This window comes from Anopheles maculipalpis, chromosome 3RL (genome assembly GCF_943734695.1).
Source record: "Anopheles maculipalpis chromosome 3RL, idAnoMacuDA_375_x, whole genome shotgun sequence".
Taxonomy (NCBI): domain Eukaryota; kingdom Metazoa; phylum Arthropoda; class Insecta; order Diptera; family Culicidae; genus Anopheles; species Anopheles maculipalpis.
Window position 1 is genome coordinate 13,000,123 of NC_064872.1, and position 18,776 is coordinate 13,018,898.

At 44.6% G+C, this 18,776-nt stretch overlaps 2 protein-coding genes across 7 annotated transcripts in view; one reads left to right on the forward strand and one right to left on the reverse strand.

Moving 5' to 3' along the window:
* The window catches only part of LOC126564362 (zinc finger protein ZFP2), a 505,414-nt gene that overhangs the window by 483,212 nt on the left and 3,426 nt on the right, over positions 1-18,776 (forward strand). The gene's annotated exons all lie outside the window — the stretch shown is intronic.
* The window catches only part of LOC126564970 (D-3-phosphoglycerate dehydrogenase), a 483,268-nt gene that overhangs the window by 34,074 nt on the left and 430,418 nt on the right, over positions 1-18,776 (reverse strand). The gene's annotated exons all lie outside the window — the stretch shown is intronic.

The following is an 18,776-nucleotide window of genomic DNA, read 5'->3' on the forward strand; positions in this document are numbered from 1 at the left end:
TAGTTTTTTTTTCCTTTTCTGGGGCAGCTTTAGCGTATGTTTGTAGCGCTGAGTCCACCGTCCGTGTTGTCTCTTGCTTTCCAATCAATCAGCGACGGTGGTGCCTCGGTAACCTCGTTTTGTTTGGGGATTTCTCTGATCCGACCGCTCCATACCGCGCGGTACACTAGCGACACGGTGAAGGTACTGTTGTTTAATTGAATTTTATTTACCGCAAGCATCTAAATGTCACTTGAAGAGTTTCTCTTCTTTTTGTGCGATAGTGGATCGTCCGAACATTAATGATTGGTAGTAAATGTAAAGCTTCACCCAATTTCTCAAAACAAATCGGTGCTTTAGTTATGTTTGCTCTTCCATAGCTAATAAAGCTTCTTCCTTCTCCACAGACCTTTGTAACCTCTAGATCTCGTATGGCCGTCAGCTACTATCTTAAGCTGTGACAAAGCGGCAGCGATCATGTCAACCTTCAGATCCGGATCAACTACGGCAAACCAATCAGAGGGCTGTTACAAGTTAGACGAAAAAAAATCCTCAGTCTCACCCATGTTAATTTGTCGAGGTTTACCATGCCGAGGTAAACCTTCTAGTAGCCCCGAAAGAGATAGCAAAAAGCGGATTGCTTGCTCTTTCAACTTCAGTAATCAATCAAGCCCCAAAAATTGCATCCGTTACAACCTATCATAAAAAAGCCTTAGGGGCATACACACGTTCACACCTTCCTACGGAAGCTGTGAGCGTATGAGTATTAAAAAAAAAACGTTGGATGTCCTTGGCGAGAGTGACTCCATCCATACCGCCCAACCCAAAAACGGAAACATCTATAGACAAGACGAACGGGCAACAGAACCCTAAACACTGAGTTGACTTAGCTCAAGTCTGTCGGCGATATACACAGCGTATAGTAGAACACACTAGGATCGTAACTGACCAGAGCACTCGTAACTCGAAGCCTGGTTATGAGTCATCGAAGTTCCTCCAACAATCAATAAAAAAACTAAACTACATCAACTCCCATTTACTTCCCGGCAAGCTTTCGGACTGCCGATTTATGCGCGTAATCGCTGCCAATGGTAGTTTTTAGCACATGAAAAAAGACCACCCGAAGGTGGTCTTACCTTCTCTCACTTTCCAACGCCCCAGCACTAACGCGAGGACAATCGCCTACCTTCGACGTTCCACACGTTCAACAGGTTGAGCGAAGAGACGGCTTTCGCAGCCACAACTACAGCCGACTAATTGTGATATAAATTGTAAATCTATTTTCGCAACATCATCATTTTATCGGCAAGTTGGGCGGAGAGCGACGAGAAAGAGCGTGGCCGTTTAGATCGTTCGCTGCAGATAGATCCGGTTCCGGTCCCTGCCGTACCGTGCCGATCGACGAGATTGTTGCAATGGAAAGTCGTAACCGTTCGCAAAACTTATACCAACTCTCCTCCCCGGGACTGGGCTGGCCCAGTCCAAAGCTGCTAAAAATATGCTTCCATGCTTCCAGGCGTTGTACGCTCTGAAAATTTCCCTTCCCCGCGCAGTTTCTTTCCGCACGTGCCTTCGCCATGAACGCCATGTGTGCCCGATGCGCTCTCTTTCCGCCTGTATGTGCAACCGGTGAAGTGAGGATCTTGGCAGGACAAAAATCGTCGAACCGGACCTGTCCGACGACAGCTTCATTCACACACACATACACAAAAGCATAGTTGGTTTAAAATTTTGCCACCCGACGGCCAGTTTTTGGTTCGCCAATTATCGACCTGGGTGTTTTTATTACAGTTTCTGTGTGCTGGTGTGAATGGTGTGTGGTTGCCGATTTTCCCTAGTTGCCGAAAGTTGTTGTTACCTCCACCACTCGCTTCTCGGTTGGCTGACCGGCAGTGTTCGGAATGGAAGTTGGTCAGGGAGAGATTTGGACAGTAGTCGCTTCTCCCATCGTATCTTCCTCTTCGGGGGGGGCTTTTGGGGGGGTACGTACTACGGTACGTAACTTACGCGTCCGATAACGGTGAACCGACCGAACCAAAGCGTACAAGCGTTTGCGTTACAATCCTTTCCCGGCTTTCCTGCTTTCCTTTTTTTTTAATGTTAACCGAGGGACATGCAACTGCACTTCTGCTCCACACATAAACGCTCCATCACTCTCGAAGCAGGGACAATCCATGGTAAAGGATTGGGATAAAAGTTGTTATGCATCCCAGTGCACCAATCAATGCCGAAGGGGTAGAACAACAAGCTATTTCCGGCCGGACATTTTCAATGTTATTTTCCACCGACCGAACTTTACTATCCTGCCATAACATGATCTGGTGCTGCTGTGTGTTCGGGAAGCTGTAAAATATATTACTGCTGATTTTCGCATTGCTTGCTGTACTTTTGTGTGTGTGTGTATGTGTGTGCAAAACCCATTCAAATAAACAGCAGCCATTCATTCCCCCGTAGTAACAGTTGGGTAATGTCAAGCAATCAAAAAGGGAAGAAAATGTTCACCACGACACTGATCTGATTGCTGCTGGGGTACAATTTTCCCGGACCACTTTACACATATCAGAAATTGTTGACATGATCAATAATTAGCGCCACTACGTAATCGTCGTAACAGGTGTGTGTATGTGTTTGCCGTGTTCGTGGATCTGAATCGAGTGGTCCCCACAATTGAGCATAGTGCTTATGTAAGTGAAATTCAAGTATGGGCGCATAGCTGCAACAACTTAGTTGAAGATAATTACAGTGGATTTGTTTGTCATGTTAGGACTTTTTAACACATTCTCTAAGTAACAAGAGAATTTTTAAATTATCGATTAACATATTACTTATGATTTGATTGCGAATTATGATCTCAAAGAACCGCGTCTGCACATTGGAAGCGATAGAGGCTCCTCTTCTTGGCTTAACGGCTTACCGATACCACGTAGTTGGATAATCTGTCCTCACTGCGAGGGGAACGCGGTCCGGAAAGGATTTAAAGCCCGGTTCTGCTGTATAAAGACCGGCACCGCTGTCGCCTACACTCTAAAGAAATTGAATCCGCCATTACTCGAGATGTATTTGCAATGCCCAGTATGAAGCTGAGAACATCTGTGAAGCTTGTTTTACGAACATTCTACTGCAAGTCATCAGAGAGTTTTGCATACGCTGTTGGCAAATGCCTCATTAGTCTTCAATTTCAACCGATATTATACAGAAAAGTGTGTAAGTGCAATAGAATCTCGAACTTTAAAATTTAAGAAGTAGTTCCTCGCGTGATTCTACGAGCATTTTTCAACATGCATCTGGATGATACACCCGTATAATGGCTAGGAATCCTTCAGAACTTCATTAGTAGTAGTGATATTTAAGCATACAGAAGATATCTTCCAATTAGCCGTGTTAAAAGACGAAGTAGTGACTCAGTAAATTTTGCTAGGAACTTTACTGACAAGTAATGCAACAGCTTAAATAAACTCTAGACAGTATAACAAAACTGTAGTAGTAGGAAAAGGTGCAAAAGACAAATTGATCATTCAAACATTCGGCTGTCTTCTGAATAATGGAAAACAGCTGTAGAGATTCATCGTATTCAGGAGTCAATCTGGAGATCAAAAAGTCTTTATTTTTGCATTCTAATTTTTTTTAAAACGAGGATTTTCTCAACTACCACAGTATCAGTCAAAGCCTCAAAATCGATATCTTTATCATTATTCAGTGACACTAGCTTCTTACGTGAGCTAACGAACCCTTCGTGAAAACCAACATATCACCCAAAACAAATCCAAATCAAACATACCGATCGTTCACCTGGAAACTGCAACTTAAACTGTTAACTGTTTGATTTATCAGCAAACAAGCAAGGCGGCACAGCTTTCGCACCTTCCTGCCGGTTGCAAACAAAACTGTGCCACAAAAGAAGACACCGAAACGACTCCCAACCTGCTCGAAACGACATCCCAAACCTGCTCCGCTTGCTAAATGGGCCAAATATTTGAGTTCCCAATTGTTCGCTCATCCTCTCAACCGACCCCCTTCAAAGTTTGCCCAAGCTTCCCACGCAACGGACTGGGCAGGGTGTTATCAGTCATCAGCCGTTGCTTCGGTTTCCATTCCAAACTATTTACCATCCACCTCCCAAAATCTCGCAATACTCATCCGCTTGGCGTACTTGGCTTTGCTTTTTTTTTCCAGCGCACACAAATAGAAAACCCTGACATTGATTTACGAAAACACCAAAACCCACGGTAATGTTTGAAACGTGAGCAAACGTTTGGCATTCCAAATGGAGGTGCACACGTGTGTGGTGTGGATCGGAAAGAAAAATATGTTTTCCATCGCATTGCACCTTTCCCACCCATGCTGGGACCGATGCGCTGGTCTTCTCTTCGTGTCTCGTTTCCCTCTAATTCGACTGCACCGGCAGATGAAACAGTAATGGAACGAAGCTATTTCAAAGTGTTATCTATCGTGGGCACCATCGGCACACGCTGTTGTGGCCAACTAGCACACAGAAAAACAGAAACATTAAAGTAAAATAGCTACCGCACGGCTGAACTGGAGCTGCCTGACGGAATGCTTGCACAGGGAACAACATCCGAGGCCGAAGCAAAACAATCCACTGGGAACAATCGACAGCGAGCTGGGGTTCGAGTTCGGTGTGATAACCGAAAAAAGCACCGCATCACACGGCAAAGGCAAAGCTTTGGCCACCCTACACAACACGAAACCATACCCAAAATTCACGCGGGAAACTTGGCTGGCGGCTGGCTGTGAGATGTAGGTAAAGGTCGGAGAAAAAAAACGGTAAACTTTAAATTCACTCGCCGAACGACCTTGCACCGGTCTCACGTTTCGTAATTTCAGGGAAGCCCGCAATGTGTAACACTAGGCTGCCCCACCTGTATTATCTCGGGAGATTTTCTGTGACGGCCCCCACAACAAAAGGTGCCGACTTTGAAACACGACCTGATACGAACAGCGGAACACCAGTAAGAACACTTTTCCGGACTCTATACTGCCCGTCACAATCCGTTCCCTTGTGGGATCTGTTTTGTTCGCTAGTATTTCGTTACAAACATTTCAACTAGTGCACCAAATGCCAGCTTCTTGTTACAAGCCTTCTGCTGCCCGGTTTTGTAAATGACGCTCGACATCTCGTGCCACCCTTTACGAACAATTGACCCTTACGAAACTTCACTTTAGACTTAAAAAGGGTACTGATAGCGTGGCTGCTGGTTGTACAAGATCTGGAGAGCAACCGAAAAAGAACCTTGATGAAGTGTACGTGACAGCACTACGTGGCGGCATGGAGAAGCTCTATCATTTCCTCACCCGGATGCGGGTGGCCTTACCAATTTGATAAAGGTAGGTGTGAAGGGAATAGTGCCTATTCTCGCGTCGTGAAAAGGGCTTAACAGAAAAAAATTAGTAAGTCGTTTGTTTGCTAATTGAACCGTTGAATTATTTAACTCTTGTACCCCGCTTTTGGTACACTCTTCCCTCATGCGCACACATAGAGGCAGTGAGCTTGCGTTTCATTATATGAACACAGATGGCTCGACTTGGAGTTGAACGTTAGAACCACGTAACGTCGATGTTGGGGTTGAGAAATAAAAGTCATCTTCGTGACGGCATCCGTTTACTGTGACACACTTTAAATGGTTGGGCACAAAATTGTGGCAACCCTAACGAAGAGTGCGCGGAAACGACACGTAGGAGTTTACATCAGTGGTCTCAAAATAAGCACTGAACTCACCACGCGCAACTGACGCAATGTTTTGCAACAATGCGTGACGTGGTACATCCACGTCACGCATATGTAGCTTGAATTGATCGCAGCTGATTGCTAGCTGTCCTAAAACATTGAAGCGATAGAGGATAGTAAAAGACTGCTTTATGTGTGACTTCTGTTCCTTTAAGAAACCACCAAAATTAGTCATTTACTTCAGCATCATCAGCGATCATAAACAATCAGCTTCTCAGTCGCATGAGACTTTTTATTGGCAATACTTTGGGTTGTATCAATAAAAAACTCCTTGATTTATCTTTAATTATCCAACTTTACTAATAGCTGGATCAATTCTCCGCTTGAGTCCTGCGAAAAGGATAAATTCAACTATTTTCGCTTAAATGATTGTCGTTTGTTGTGACTTTTAGCAGATGCTGTCCCAAAAACCAAACTGATTTAGAGGACGTCAAAGATTCCATCCTATAAAAATGGATTATTTAGATGCCGTCAACTGTTATCGTGATGGCAAAATGTTAAATGTTAAAAAAAGGGCGTTAGGGATAATTTTGACAGTTACATTTTTGTATATAACTCGCGATCGAGTTGGCATAGGAAAACAAGCAATACGTCATTCGACAGCTAAAAGTGTACGAAACAAGCAGCGAAAACATCCTGTGATAAAAAAATGCCCAAAAAGAGTAATTTGTGGAAGCGGATCACATGCATCATGATGATCCGCGCCGGACGCGACAACCGCCGACACGATTAACACCCAGAACAACCGGTGGCTGGCTTACTGCCCGGCGGACGTGTCACGGGTGGCGCAAACCAAGTTCCCCCAGACGGTGATGGTGTTTTCCTGCGTGTCATCGGAAGGGGACGTGATGCCGCCCCACTTTTTCGAGCAGGGGCTGAGGCTGAACGCGGACGGGTACATTTCCATGCTGGACACCGTCGTAAAGCCTTGGATCACGAGAGTGGCCAACGGCAGACCGTACGTGTTCCAGCAGGATTCCGCTCCGTGCCATACAGCCTTCAAAACGATAAAGTGGTTGGCGGCCAATTTCAACGACTTCACCGCGCCGAATGTGTGGCCTTCCAGCTCCCCGGATCTTAATCCAATGGAATATTTCGTGAGGGGCGCGGTGGAACGGGACACCAACAGAACCTCCAGCAACACCAAGGCGGAGCTGATGGCGAAAATCAGGTCCGTTTTCGCGGCCCTACCCCGCGAAACTTACGCCAGGGCTTGTTCCCGGTTCCGGAGACGGGTGGAGGCATTAATAGAAATCAAGGGCGAATATTTTGAATAAAATGAATAAAATTCATGGTAAGCTACTATTTCTTAAACAAAAAAAAATTCCCCGATGATTAATTTTGCCATAATTTTTTTTTTCTTTCTCCGTAGGTGACTGTCAAAATTATCCCTAACGCCTTGCAATTTACTTCAAAGCTTGTATTGATCTAAGAGGATTTTATGTACTAGCCTGGAAATTGAGTTCCAGAGAGATCGTGTCCATTTTTCATTAACCAGGTCAAATATTCTTGCCTAACCTAGTATGACGGTAAGATCAAATCATTATTGAGTACCAAAAGATTTGTTGTAACATTTTTTGCCTATAAAATACAGATCTTGATATATTTACTACTAAATTTATAAAATTCAAGATACAATTAAATGACATTTTTATAAATTAATAACTGTAAGAAGAATTTCACACCTTCAAAATTCTCATAATCGAACATGTGAATTATTTCTCACCAAAAATCCGAAATTCAATCTCCATTTCAAGATACACCTCACCTAACGTGGCCAGGCGTGACGTAGAACACCAAACAACAGCACAAAAAAACCGCCCTACCGATGACCAAATTGGTAATCATTAATTACAGCCCATCACACTTCACGTTCATACATTACTCAATTCTCAAACCCAATAATGGATATTTTCACTCCCCCTGGCTCACTGAAAGCTGCAATTATAATGTCTGCATCCACATCAAGCTCATGCAGCTGACGCACCACTGCCAAAATAATTCCATACAGTGGCCTGTTTGCCTTTCTGTTCGCCCCTAAAACTCTTTTTCAATGAACCCAAAAAAATCCTCCATAGAGAAGATCATCAACTTGAAAAGTGCACCGCTTCCTGCAGACGAGGTTATGCGAAAAGTCAAAACGATCGTCGCATGAAATCGATCTTCACACACACAGACACACAATCGAAATTCCCAACCACCCATAGCCCTTAACAACCAGCTACTGCTGCTGGTTGCACTGGATGCGCGATCATCTCGTCGCCCATCGAGCGTTGGAGACGTCATGCTTCCTGGAATTCGAGGAATGCACCGCAAACCGTCATGCTGCTCACACAGAGATGGATGCTGTAGTTGGGCCTCTTATTTCCCATCGCGATCGGTTGTTGTTTTGCATTCTACAGCAAGAAAACAGCAGCACTGGGAACACAATGCGTGGCGAGCAATAAAAAAGAAAACAACACAGACACAGAAGAAAGAAAAAAGGGTGACTCGATGTCTGTCAGATCGATTTTGTTTTGCTCTTAATTTCATTCTAGCACACGACATTCGAGCGTTCCAGATTTTGCCCATTCTTCGCCAGTTGTTAGCGCTTCCGACACAGAGACAAGCGAGAGTAAATGACCGTCCCCGAGGTCTTGGGTGACAAAAACGAATGAAAGCCCACATCTGTACAGAAGAACGATCCACTTTGCTTGTTTGCTGCATCGCGCGACAAGCGTGTCATTTACATTTTATAGCAAACTTAGCGACTGGCTCAATGCAAAACAAACAAAATTCCATCCCTCGATCATTCGCAGTTTGGATGGCTTAATGAAACGGATCAATCCCAACACAAACAAAAACCGAACCGGTGTGATTCTTTGTACTGTGCGCAAACCTCGTTTCTTTAGGGTGGTTGCACACTTTCTCCACCTGATACCCTGCCGGATGGTCCTGCCGCTATACGGTTGGGGCCTCAACCATTCCAACCAAACGGCAAACATTCCACCGTGGTTGCGTTGGATAAAGCTTAACTTTCCATTTTCATTTCCAAACGATGCGCATCGGGTCGAACTATGGTTTAGTCGTTGGTACCTTCTTCTTGCCGTTGGGCTCTCCTCTCGCATTCGGTTCAAGTTTCGGTGAAGGTTGGCCAGGTCAGCCCTGTTCAGCGAGCATAAAGCAATCCATTCGGGCGCCGGATGTGGTATGTTAACCTTTCCGCTCCGCCCGATGCATTCCTTGCGCGTAACGAATCCACACGGGCGCACAGTTCCGAAACAGCCTCCGGAATTTCACTCTAAAGTCGTACGTAATCCAGTGCTATAAAATGCTTTTTAGCGAGTCCGGGTAGAAAATAAGCTCTGCATAAAACGGAAGCTAATAACGTGTACTAAAATCGAACATCACTGACTAAGGATCTTGAGCTGGCTTTGAGCACCATTTTCCTGCTGTGGTTTTTGGAGAAAATTTACTTCATATTTCGAAAACTAAAACCCAATACCAACTTCAAAACAATGTACGTTAATCCATAAAATATGCTCCTACATTGCTTCTGACCGTTGCATATTCCTTAGGATTTCCTTTGTGCGACGCTCGACGATAGTAGAGTGCTTCCAAGAATTGCAAGTCTGAAAAAGTGGCTTAACTATCTTTACCATGCGCATTCGCGCTAGCGTAAAAAAACATTCTGCAGCCCTTCGATCGCTACACACTTTCCCGTACGATCGACCAGAAAACTGGTTTTTCTATTTCTGTACTCCTGCACCGTGCGCCTTCACCCCTGCCAGCCTGAGATCCTAGGGTCTTTGGTAACATCTGCTTACTGCAAATAGTCCAGAGCCCGGCACGCTCCTTCCGACACGAATTGGTTGCGCTCTCGTTGGGTGGATCGGTGACCACTAAACACCACCCTGCCAACGGCCATTGACATCAGCGTTCCCAGTGCTCTTACGCCCAACCCGTAAGCCTCCAGCAAAACGCTCACTTATAATGTAGATTTTCTGCTACAAATGCTCGTGATCGTAAATGTGGCTTACGGAGGGCAATCGATTAGTTATAGATACTAACCGCATGTAGCCCACGGTTGGCGTAGGTCTCAAGCCTCACAATCCCCGTTGAGACAATGTTGTTGCTGCTGCTTGCTGTTTGAACTACACGGGAGAGGAAAAAAGCATCCCACCCTGTCATTAGAAGGGATTTGGAATGACAAATCGAATGAGATTTCCTCTCTTCCGTCGGTTTTTTTTTTTACTAACACTTTCCTACCCCATGACCCTGATGTTATCTAAAGAATTCATTCAACATCTCGCCCAACCATCCCCACAAGCACCAAGCAAAGTAATAATACCCCACAGCCCACAGGGCGGGCTTTTCAATTGGGTTCACCCGGTCCCGATTGGGACAGCAGATTTCGGTGCTCCGGTCCATTAGCCTCTTCCGGCGCAGGTAGACCGGCATGTTCGACTGGGAGAAACAAAACCAAACCCAAAAAGAGGAAGCAATATGCCATCGCCATCGGGCTTTGTGATAGATGAAGGAAATGTGTCTTGACGTAGCACCACCGGGTACGGTCGGGACAAACGAGGCGGAAAAACGAACCAACCACACACATACATACATACAAGAACCACCGAATCAAATGGTACGATCTAGCGCAAATCACCAACCTAACGTGGGTTCTCGGTCTGCCGCATGGTAGCGTTTCGGTTTCACTGTCCAACTGTTCTTTTTTTTATGTCGCTGCTTCCTTCCGTGCCAGCGTGACCACCCGTGCAGCGTCGAAAAGGGACTGACTGGACAGTCCTTTGGTCAGTAACCGAAACTGAAGCTTGTTTTCATCCGCGCCGGGTTTCGGTATGCGGTACAGAGCTCAAAGAGATCAGACGTCTATTATTCAATCGTGATTTAGACGATAGAACGTTCCAGAACAGAAAGCGAGATGATCTTTAAATTGGTTGTGGTGTTTGTTCTCAGAGGGAAGGAAAACATGGAAAAGCTGAAAAACGGATCAATTGGGAGAGAAAGACATTCTTTGATGCGAGATGCAATGGCCAGATTGGCTATTTGAGATTTAAAATGGTTTTCTCATAACAAACAGTAGATTGTGTTATTTATTTTTGTGATGTTGTGGGCAAGTTACAGCTTGTAACGAGAAATGAATAAATTTTAATTTGTAATTTCTAATGTCGAAAAAAAAAGAAATAAATTCAAAAGGAACAAAATAACAAAATAATAATTTAAAAAGGATTTATTCAATTATTTTTGGATAATTTTATACAAGGCCAGTAAAAGAGGGTTTTAAGACGGAGATTCTGATGATAAAAATCTTTTTATCATCATCATTTTATTATAAAGACTTCACACAGCAGATCGCGGAGTTCAAGTCCCATCAGAATCGTTCTCCACTTTTTAGGACGTGGTATTAACAAGTCCAGTAAGCTTTGTTAGCTGGCGTAAGATAGTAGGGTCTGCCAAGAAACCAAGCAGAGAACATCAACACGAAGTACTTTAAAATCCTTCACATAAGTCTTAGTAAAATGTATCAATTTTCGAATTACACTGATGTCATTTCATTTCTATTAAAAAATCGTATAAATAATCCCAACTTTTGAGAAATCTTAATCTAGGTTTCCATTATTATTTTTAATTATCTCGCTCTTTTGCCATAATCTGATTTGCTTCCAAAATTCCAACCTTCATGAATGGTTTGGTAATTTATCCGCAAAACAAAAATATGCATATCATCAACAAACCGAAAGGATTGCTATTGGCGAGCAAATCCGAAATAAAGCTAAAATCCATTTTGCAGGTTGCAAAAGAAAGCAAGAGATCACTGGAATTAACTGGAATTAACACATTCCCACCAACCAAACTGTAAGGGTGTGTATTTCACCGCAAAACCCTTCCAGGAGGTCAGCCCAAATAAGACCGATTCAATTTGAATCTGGTCCCGTTGCCCGGTCAGCCAACACAAACTTTCCAGTACCAAGTGTTTGCCGGATTTTTGGGAAGCAGCGCGTATCGCAAAAGACAACATCTCTACTTTCCCCTGGAGAGGCGTTTCGGGCGAACCCTACAGCCACCGTTTAGAAGGGAAGACCCAGCTGGTATGGCTGGCAATGCGAAGAACGAACAATGAGAGCCTTAAGCCTTACGGCCATCGAAAACATGGACAGTTTCTCACCGCGTGCGTGTGTGTCGGTGCAATCCCGAGCACATGATCGTACGTTCGTTGAAACTTGTTTTTCGAACACACGTCACCAGGAGGGATTTTTCTTACACGATTTACAGCAGGTTAGGGAATTGCTTTAGGAGGTTTTACATTTAATTAGCGGCGCGTAAAGCCACACGGTGAGGTCTGCAAACATCGTTGAGCAGAAAGCAATGGTGCGTAACTGCAGTACACGTCTAACTGCAGTTTGTTTACCGTTCGGATTGCGGATCATGAATCAAGCACAGATCATATAGCAGAACTGCTGCTTGGTAGTGAGTCGGGAACTCTATTGACGATCCTTGCTGAAACTCTTTTTCTTCTTTGCTTGCCGACCCTACTGGGTCACGCCGGCCATCGAATGACTTCACAAGGCTTATCGATACCATGTAGTTGGATAGTCAAGTCCTCACTACGGGGGAACGATTCGGATGGGATTTTAACCATGTGAGGACTGGCTCCGCTGTCACCTCATCGCCGGTCTCTAATAGTGCACCTATTTTTACGATAATTATACATGAGAGCAGAAGTTGGTGGGAATGCTCAAACCTCCTAATGGTTTGTTTATTTACTCCCCTTTCTGCAGCAACGCCATTTTTTGTTTTGATCGTAAGCGAGCGAACAAAAAAACCCACGATTTCCATATTCTAGGCAAAAACGAGAAAGCGAGAGCTTGCCCTCAAGATGCAGAAAAGCTACTTTTATTTCCAGCGTTCCGGATTTTTATTCCGCAACGGTCCGAAAGTCTGCCTCATCTCGTACTCTTCTTTTGATCGTACAAGATTTCACAACCACACCAACATCGACGCACATATTTCGGACAAAACGAACACACACACGCACATGTTGAGCATCAGCATGAGCGCAAGCATATACATAGCATAACTTTCCTCCATTTTCGGATATCCTACTTCTTGCTTTTGCGGGTCGACCCTCGATCCCCGTGGTTGAGAGACCCGTTGCGACAAGCAACAATCGAATTGGCTGACGGCTGATCGTGGTCCGTACACAGAGATTCTGTGAAACTCGATACTCGACGTTTTGCGTGAGAAAGAAACTACCTATACTACACCTAAGCTATAAGGCTGGTATGTTGTTGATAAGGCAGCTCTAGGTTACTGTTACTTACTTCTTGTAGCGACCGCTTCATTTGATATTCAGATATGCTGCACTGTTTATTTGGGTTCGATCTAAACACTGTGTCTATAAATTCACCACTCCCAACAACACTCTTTGCACAAAGCTGTACACATTCACCCCCGTCACTCGATATCTCGATGCCAACATTCACTTTACACGATCGTAATGCACCTGGAGCTCGTAACCGTACACCTTTTTCCACAAAACTGGATAGCACACTAAACAAGTCAACCACCAAAGGGATTAGTACAGTTAAGCAAAACCACAAAACGCACCACCAATACGGTCGCAAACAAAATTTTGCCAGCTTAGGCCATCAGCGCGCCTACTTTAAGCTGCAACGTGCACATCCCACTGCACTGCACTGCATAAAAAAAAAACCGCACCGCAAAGTTCTTGAACACCTCACCCCGCACTCGAAAGGGCAACGCCAGAGCGACGACGACAACGAACTCACCACAACACGGGCCCCGTACAAACACGATCGTACTCCTCGAAAGACAGCAACGCCAAGCAGCCGACGAACCCCTCACAACCCCCGCGACAATCAGCAAGAAAGCTAAAATAATACACCGTAACGTTTCCGTTGGCGTGTAGACGCACGATACGTACACTGCTCGACTGCCAGTTGGCGAATGTGGTGTATGCGCGAGAACGAACAAAAGACGCAAAGCTGGCCCGTCGTATAATGCGTGTGCTTGCTCAACAGGTATCTCGAGAGGGCGCGCGCGCGCGCTCGTTCAAAACGTCTCCGGGCCGTACCTTTGCTCACTCTCTTGCTTCGGTGCCTCACTTGAAGTACTTCTCTGCTTTTTCGAAACCGGCGACGAAAGGCTAGCATAGTTGCTGAACGAATGAGATCGTAAATCGAGTCCCGTGTCCGTGTGGCCTGCATTCCACAGAACTCGCGCCGACCGGCCCAACATTGGGAGAGGCTGGCTGTCGAGACCTGCAGAGAGACCCGATCGATGATCGAGGGGGATGAAATACATAGGTAGGAGCATTAAGGGTGATCGATCCTTTTCTTGGTGTTGGTGTAATGAAACGGAGACTTCACCGCTTACCAACTGCTGGGCTGGTAGGCTTGGGAGAACGCGAAAGTTGAGCCATGGTAAGATAATGTGAAGTAGTGAATGGTTGAGCATAGAAAACGGTGAGTCTGTGCTGGATGCTGTAATATGTACGTCTGGAGAGCGAGAGCAAGACTGGTCGATGGGGGTTCAAAAATAGTAAGAAGGCTGCAATGAATTAATAGACTTATGCTGAATAGATTGCCCTACGGCATCTGGAGATAGCAAGTAAATAGTTCCAAACAAAAAGAGGTATCTGCGTTTAGATGAGTACTAATTACTTATTTGTATACTTATTGCTGGGGAACTATATTGATTGCTGGTTGTACGATGGTCACCCTCGTTCTTCAACCACCTAGTGAATATGTTGTACTTGAATTAATCAACTTCTTATACTAAAGCTAGTATAAGAAGGGAAACCCCCTCTTAATAGAGATATGAATTCAGAATGGGATTGCTTATACAAATAGATGATCTTATTTTTAAAAAAAATTCACTGATCGTCCACCAAGTGATTGCAGGGAAAGGATATTGATATCCGTCTACTTTTTAAAATAATATCAGCTTTTTCTTAATGTTTTTTCTTCTTTTGTGTAACTACTACCTCAAGAAGTTTCAATCTACCCTCTCTGCCTTCCCTTAACTTACTTATACTAGGAACAAGATAGTCAGCCCTAAACGAGCAGGATAGTCAGCATTCGAGGAGACGATCCCAAGGGGATTTGATTGGTGGTGGAAACTGCCAAGTGGATTGATGAGACTCTGACGTATCCGACAAGAAAAAGTAATAAAATAATGAAATTTTGTAATAAAGTTTATTACCAAGATAAACAAATTTGTGTTTTAGAACAATTAGTTTCTGTTTTTGCTTCGCAGAATGCGAAATTACTCAGGATTCGACAGCGATTTCGGTTTTGAATCCAAGGTAAAATCAACTATTTTCTCCGGAATAATCCGGAAAAACCTGCAAATGGTTCCGCAGTTCACTCCGGAGTTGAAACCGGAGTTCATATCAGAGATTACTCCGGACTGCTCCGGAGTAAACTCCGAATCAATCCGGATAAATTTTAAGGATTAAATTTTACCCAGAGGAGAGGAGGATAAGGAGATAAACCAAAACGATCAAAATGAAAACTGCTGCAAAACAATCATTTTCAACCACAGGATTAGCATTCACTCAAGATCAAATGTTTTATGTACAGCAATGTTTAAGTCATCATTTTAGTGAACTAATTTTAAAGTTTACGATTGTATAAAAATTTTATGAACAATTAAACATAACGATTAAAATTCCACTGACGTTAACAGAATTTGAATTAATTAACCAGTAGAGGCGGCCCTTCAGGGCGAAAAATCAGTTCGCCTCAACGTTTTGACAATTTGTGGCGAATTCATGCCCAACTGGCAGCACTGTTCGAGCATACAAATTTATTCAAATTCAAAAATTCGTTTTAAATGTAAAAGTGGTGCGAATAGTGATTATATACCTGTATTAATTATTATTCCCATTTTGCATTAATAATAAATTACTTTACCATCGTAAATAATTGTTGGAAATTGGTGAAATTATTTACAAAATCATCACCATTTATGTATCGGGCGAAAAACCTCTACCGAGTCGTGTAATCGAGCGAAAAAGACGGGAGAGAACGCCCGCTGCTAGCTTTGTCTCTCGCGGCCATTTGCATCTTTTCTCGCTCATTCTCGCGCTTGCAGACTTGGGATGAGCAACAAATAGTGCGGATAACACCAACACTATGATCTAGCCTTCTCCCTCTACCCCATTTGGCACCCTCGTTCCTGTCCCTTACATACCGTTCTTCAAACGGGATTTGGACCAAACCCGTAGCATCATGCTACGTCGACGGTTCGTGCCTTCTCCTACCCGCTAACGGACTGTTTTCTCAACTCATCAGCATTCGTACAAACATACAAACACACAGACAACATGCCAACATTTTCTTCTCTCCCTGTTACTTTTCTCACACGCTCTCGCTCTCTCTCGGCACCGCTTTCATGCGCTCTCACTCTCGGACGGCTCGCCGTTGCGAAGCACAGCCGAAAAGTGAGAAAAACGACCATGGGGCAGACAAACGCTTTTTCCCTTTCATGTGTGCTGGTTGTGTGTGCTTGCTTCTTTTCCCGTGCGTGAACTGCGCCACCATATTAAAGTGAGACAAAAGAACATTTGCGCTGTGGCTTGTTTCACAGCGAAACGGACGAAAAATTAGAACGGGAGCCTCCCGGAACACGGCGGGTTTTTTTGGTGTGTGATTTGTTTTCCGGAGGGGGGAAGAGTGACCCCAGAAAAAACGGTCATCGGTCAGCTACAGTAACAACACTCCGAGACAAGTGTCCCAAGCGCGGACACTCCACAACAGCAAATAGGTACGGTACAACGAGCGTCACGGGTTCCACACGGTGATTGGTTTCAGAGTAGAGAGGGGAAAAATCGATTCTCGGCAAAACTATTGGCCGCGGTCAGACGCTGGTTTGGCAAGCGAAAAACAATCTTTGTCATAAACCAAAACCTCGCAACGAAATGGAAATGATTGGTGTGCTCTCGTGTGAAGGGGTTGGTTATATTTCGTCACAAATTTTGCCCCATTCCGGAACACACACACGACACGGGACGATGATGCGATGATGCGGCAGCAGAGCAGGCCTAAATGATGTGAGAGAGACGCACTCATACACGTGTGCACGGTTGACGCGCACGAGACGGTCAATGAGAGAAGCAAGAAAAAAAACGGGAACAACTCGATGGTGTGCGTGAGCTCTCTTGCTTCACGCTCAAGCGAAACATGGAGCCACAGCCTGCGAGAGCGAGTTAGCAAATGGCCGCACGCGCGCGCTCGTCATCACAGTAAGCTGTAGCAGCACCAGCTATAGTTAGAAGTTGCCAACAATTCGTGTGTGTATTTTTTTGTTTTTGGAAAAGCGCATCCTTTCAGTTTGTAGCCTTCTTTACATGGTGATCTGCAATTTGTAGTCTGTGAGTGCAGCAGAGTATTATCACGTGTGACGCGCCCGTACGAGTGTCAAATCGAAAGCACTAGAAAGCTTGATGCAGTTGCAAGAGAGTGCATCACCGCCACAAGTGCATCCCGCATCAGCATCACAAAACGGGTTAATGGACGCGCCATGAATTCCTGTGTGGGGCGTTTGGCGCGGATTTCGCGGCTCCCGCCGTTCTGGCTTGTTTTGCTGCTCGGACAAAGCTTATTTTTTGCGAAATAATCTCTTCACATTTGCTCGCGCGCGTTCTACTTTTGTCTCCCTTTTTTTTATTTTTGAAGAGAAAAAGCAATTTGGCAAAGAAAAGGGAAGGAACGAATACAAACGGAACCAGCCGCAAGAACGCCACCAGCGAGTGCGCTAGTGTGCGATTTGTCTTCGTCACACACCTTTTGGAAACGGGTCGCTGCTAACCTCTTCGCTCGATATCCGAGACAAAGTAGGCTATAGAGGCGCGAGCGTGTGTATGTGTGTGACGATAGGTGGTGCTACTCACGCGTGCGCCGTTTTTTCCCTGGCCCGATACTCGTCGCATCCATCTCGCCCTTTTAAGGTGGTGCATTTTCATCCGTTTCCCGTGCTGGTGCGTTTTATTTCTGTTGCTTCTCTTTTCTTTGATTTCACAGAAAAAGACAGATCACAGCGCGAGGACCTGTCAAACGGTGCAAGAAGACGGCAAACTCCGGTGGGTGAGAGCGGTTGTCCTTTTTCTCAAGCGTGAATCGGCGTGAAAGGCGCATACAATTTCTTCTCTCACTCTGTTGGGTGAAAGGCGATCACCAACAAAAGAATGTGTCAAAAAAAGCTGCGTGTGTGTGGGAGGTGTGATGGCATCATGAGTGAAGTAAAGGAAGAATCTCTGGTTGAAGCGAAAACCCCCTCAAGTCTCCGTCGTATGGGGAACCTTTCATCTTCTTTCTCACCTACTATGATGTCCTGGGTGTGTGTTGGTGTTTGGCGGTTTATTTACGTTTTTTCTTACGATCCTTTGGTGCATCCTAATTGTGCCAGGATGCCTGCCGAGAAAGTGCAAGTGAACTGGAGCAGACGTGAGGTGACGATGCATACACGATTTCCGCACGCTTTCGTGTCATTTGATGTAATTTTTTTTTTCTTAATTCTTGCCCCTTCGTTGGATCGGTAATGCACTCTCACAAAAGATGCATTTTGCGCTGAATTTGGTTGCTCCATTTTTTTTAACCCCCCTATACGGCGGTGCACAAGGTGAAATCGTACCTCAAGAGCACAACCCCGAAATCACCACACACGATTCACAAAGTGCGAGAGGGTTGCGCGCCAACTTTCAATTTTAGCCGCGTCTTGTATCACGTTCCGATATACTAACTGGAAATTCAGCATTGAAGCTAGTGTTGTGCGGGTACTGCGTGATTGGGTAGTGGGTAGAGAGTGATTTAAATCTTTGTGATAGGAGATTTAAATAAACTCCACACATAATCACTCTGAAGGAGTTAATAGTCACCAGAAAGACACGAATTCCAAAGAGAGAGTTGTAGTTTAGTTTTCAGTTAAAGGTCGTCTTCTACCTTGCTATAAAGACTGTCAAAAGAGTTGTTAAAAGAATTAAATCACAGTAGAGAGTGGGTAAGAGTGAATGAATTCCTTTAAAAGA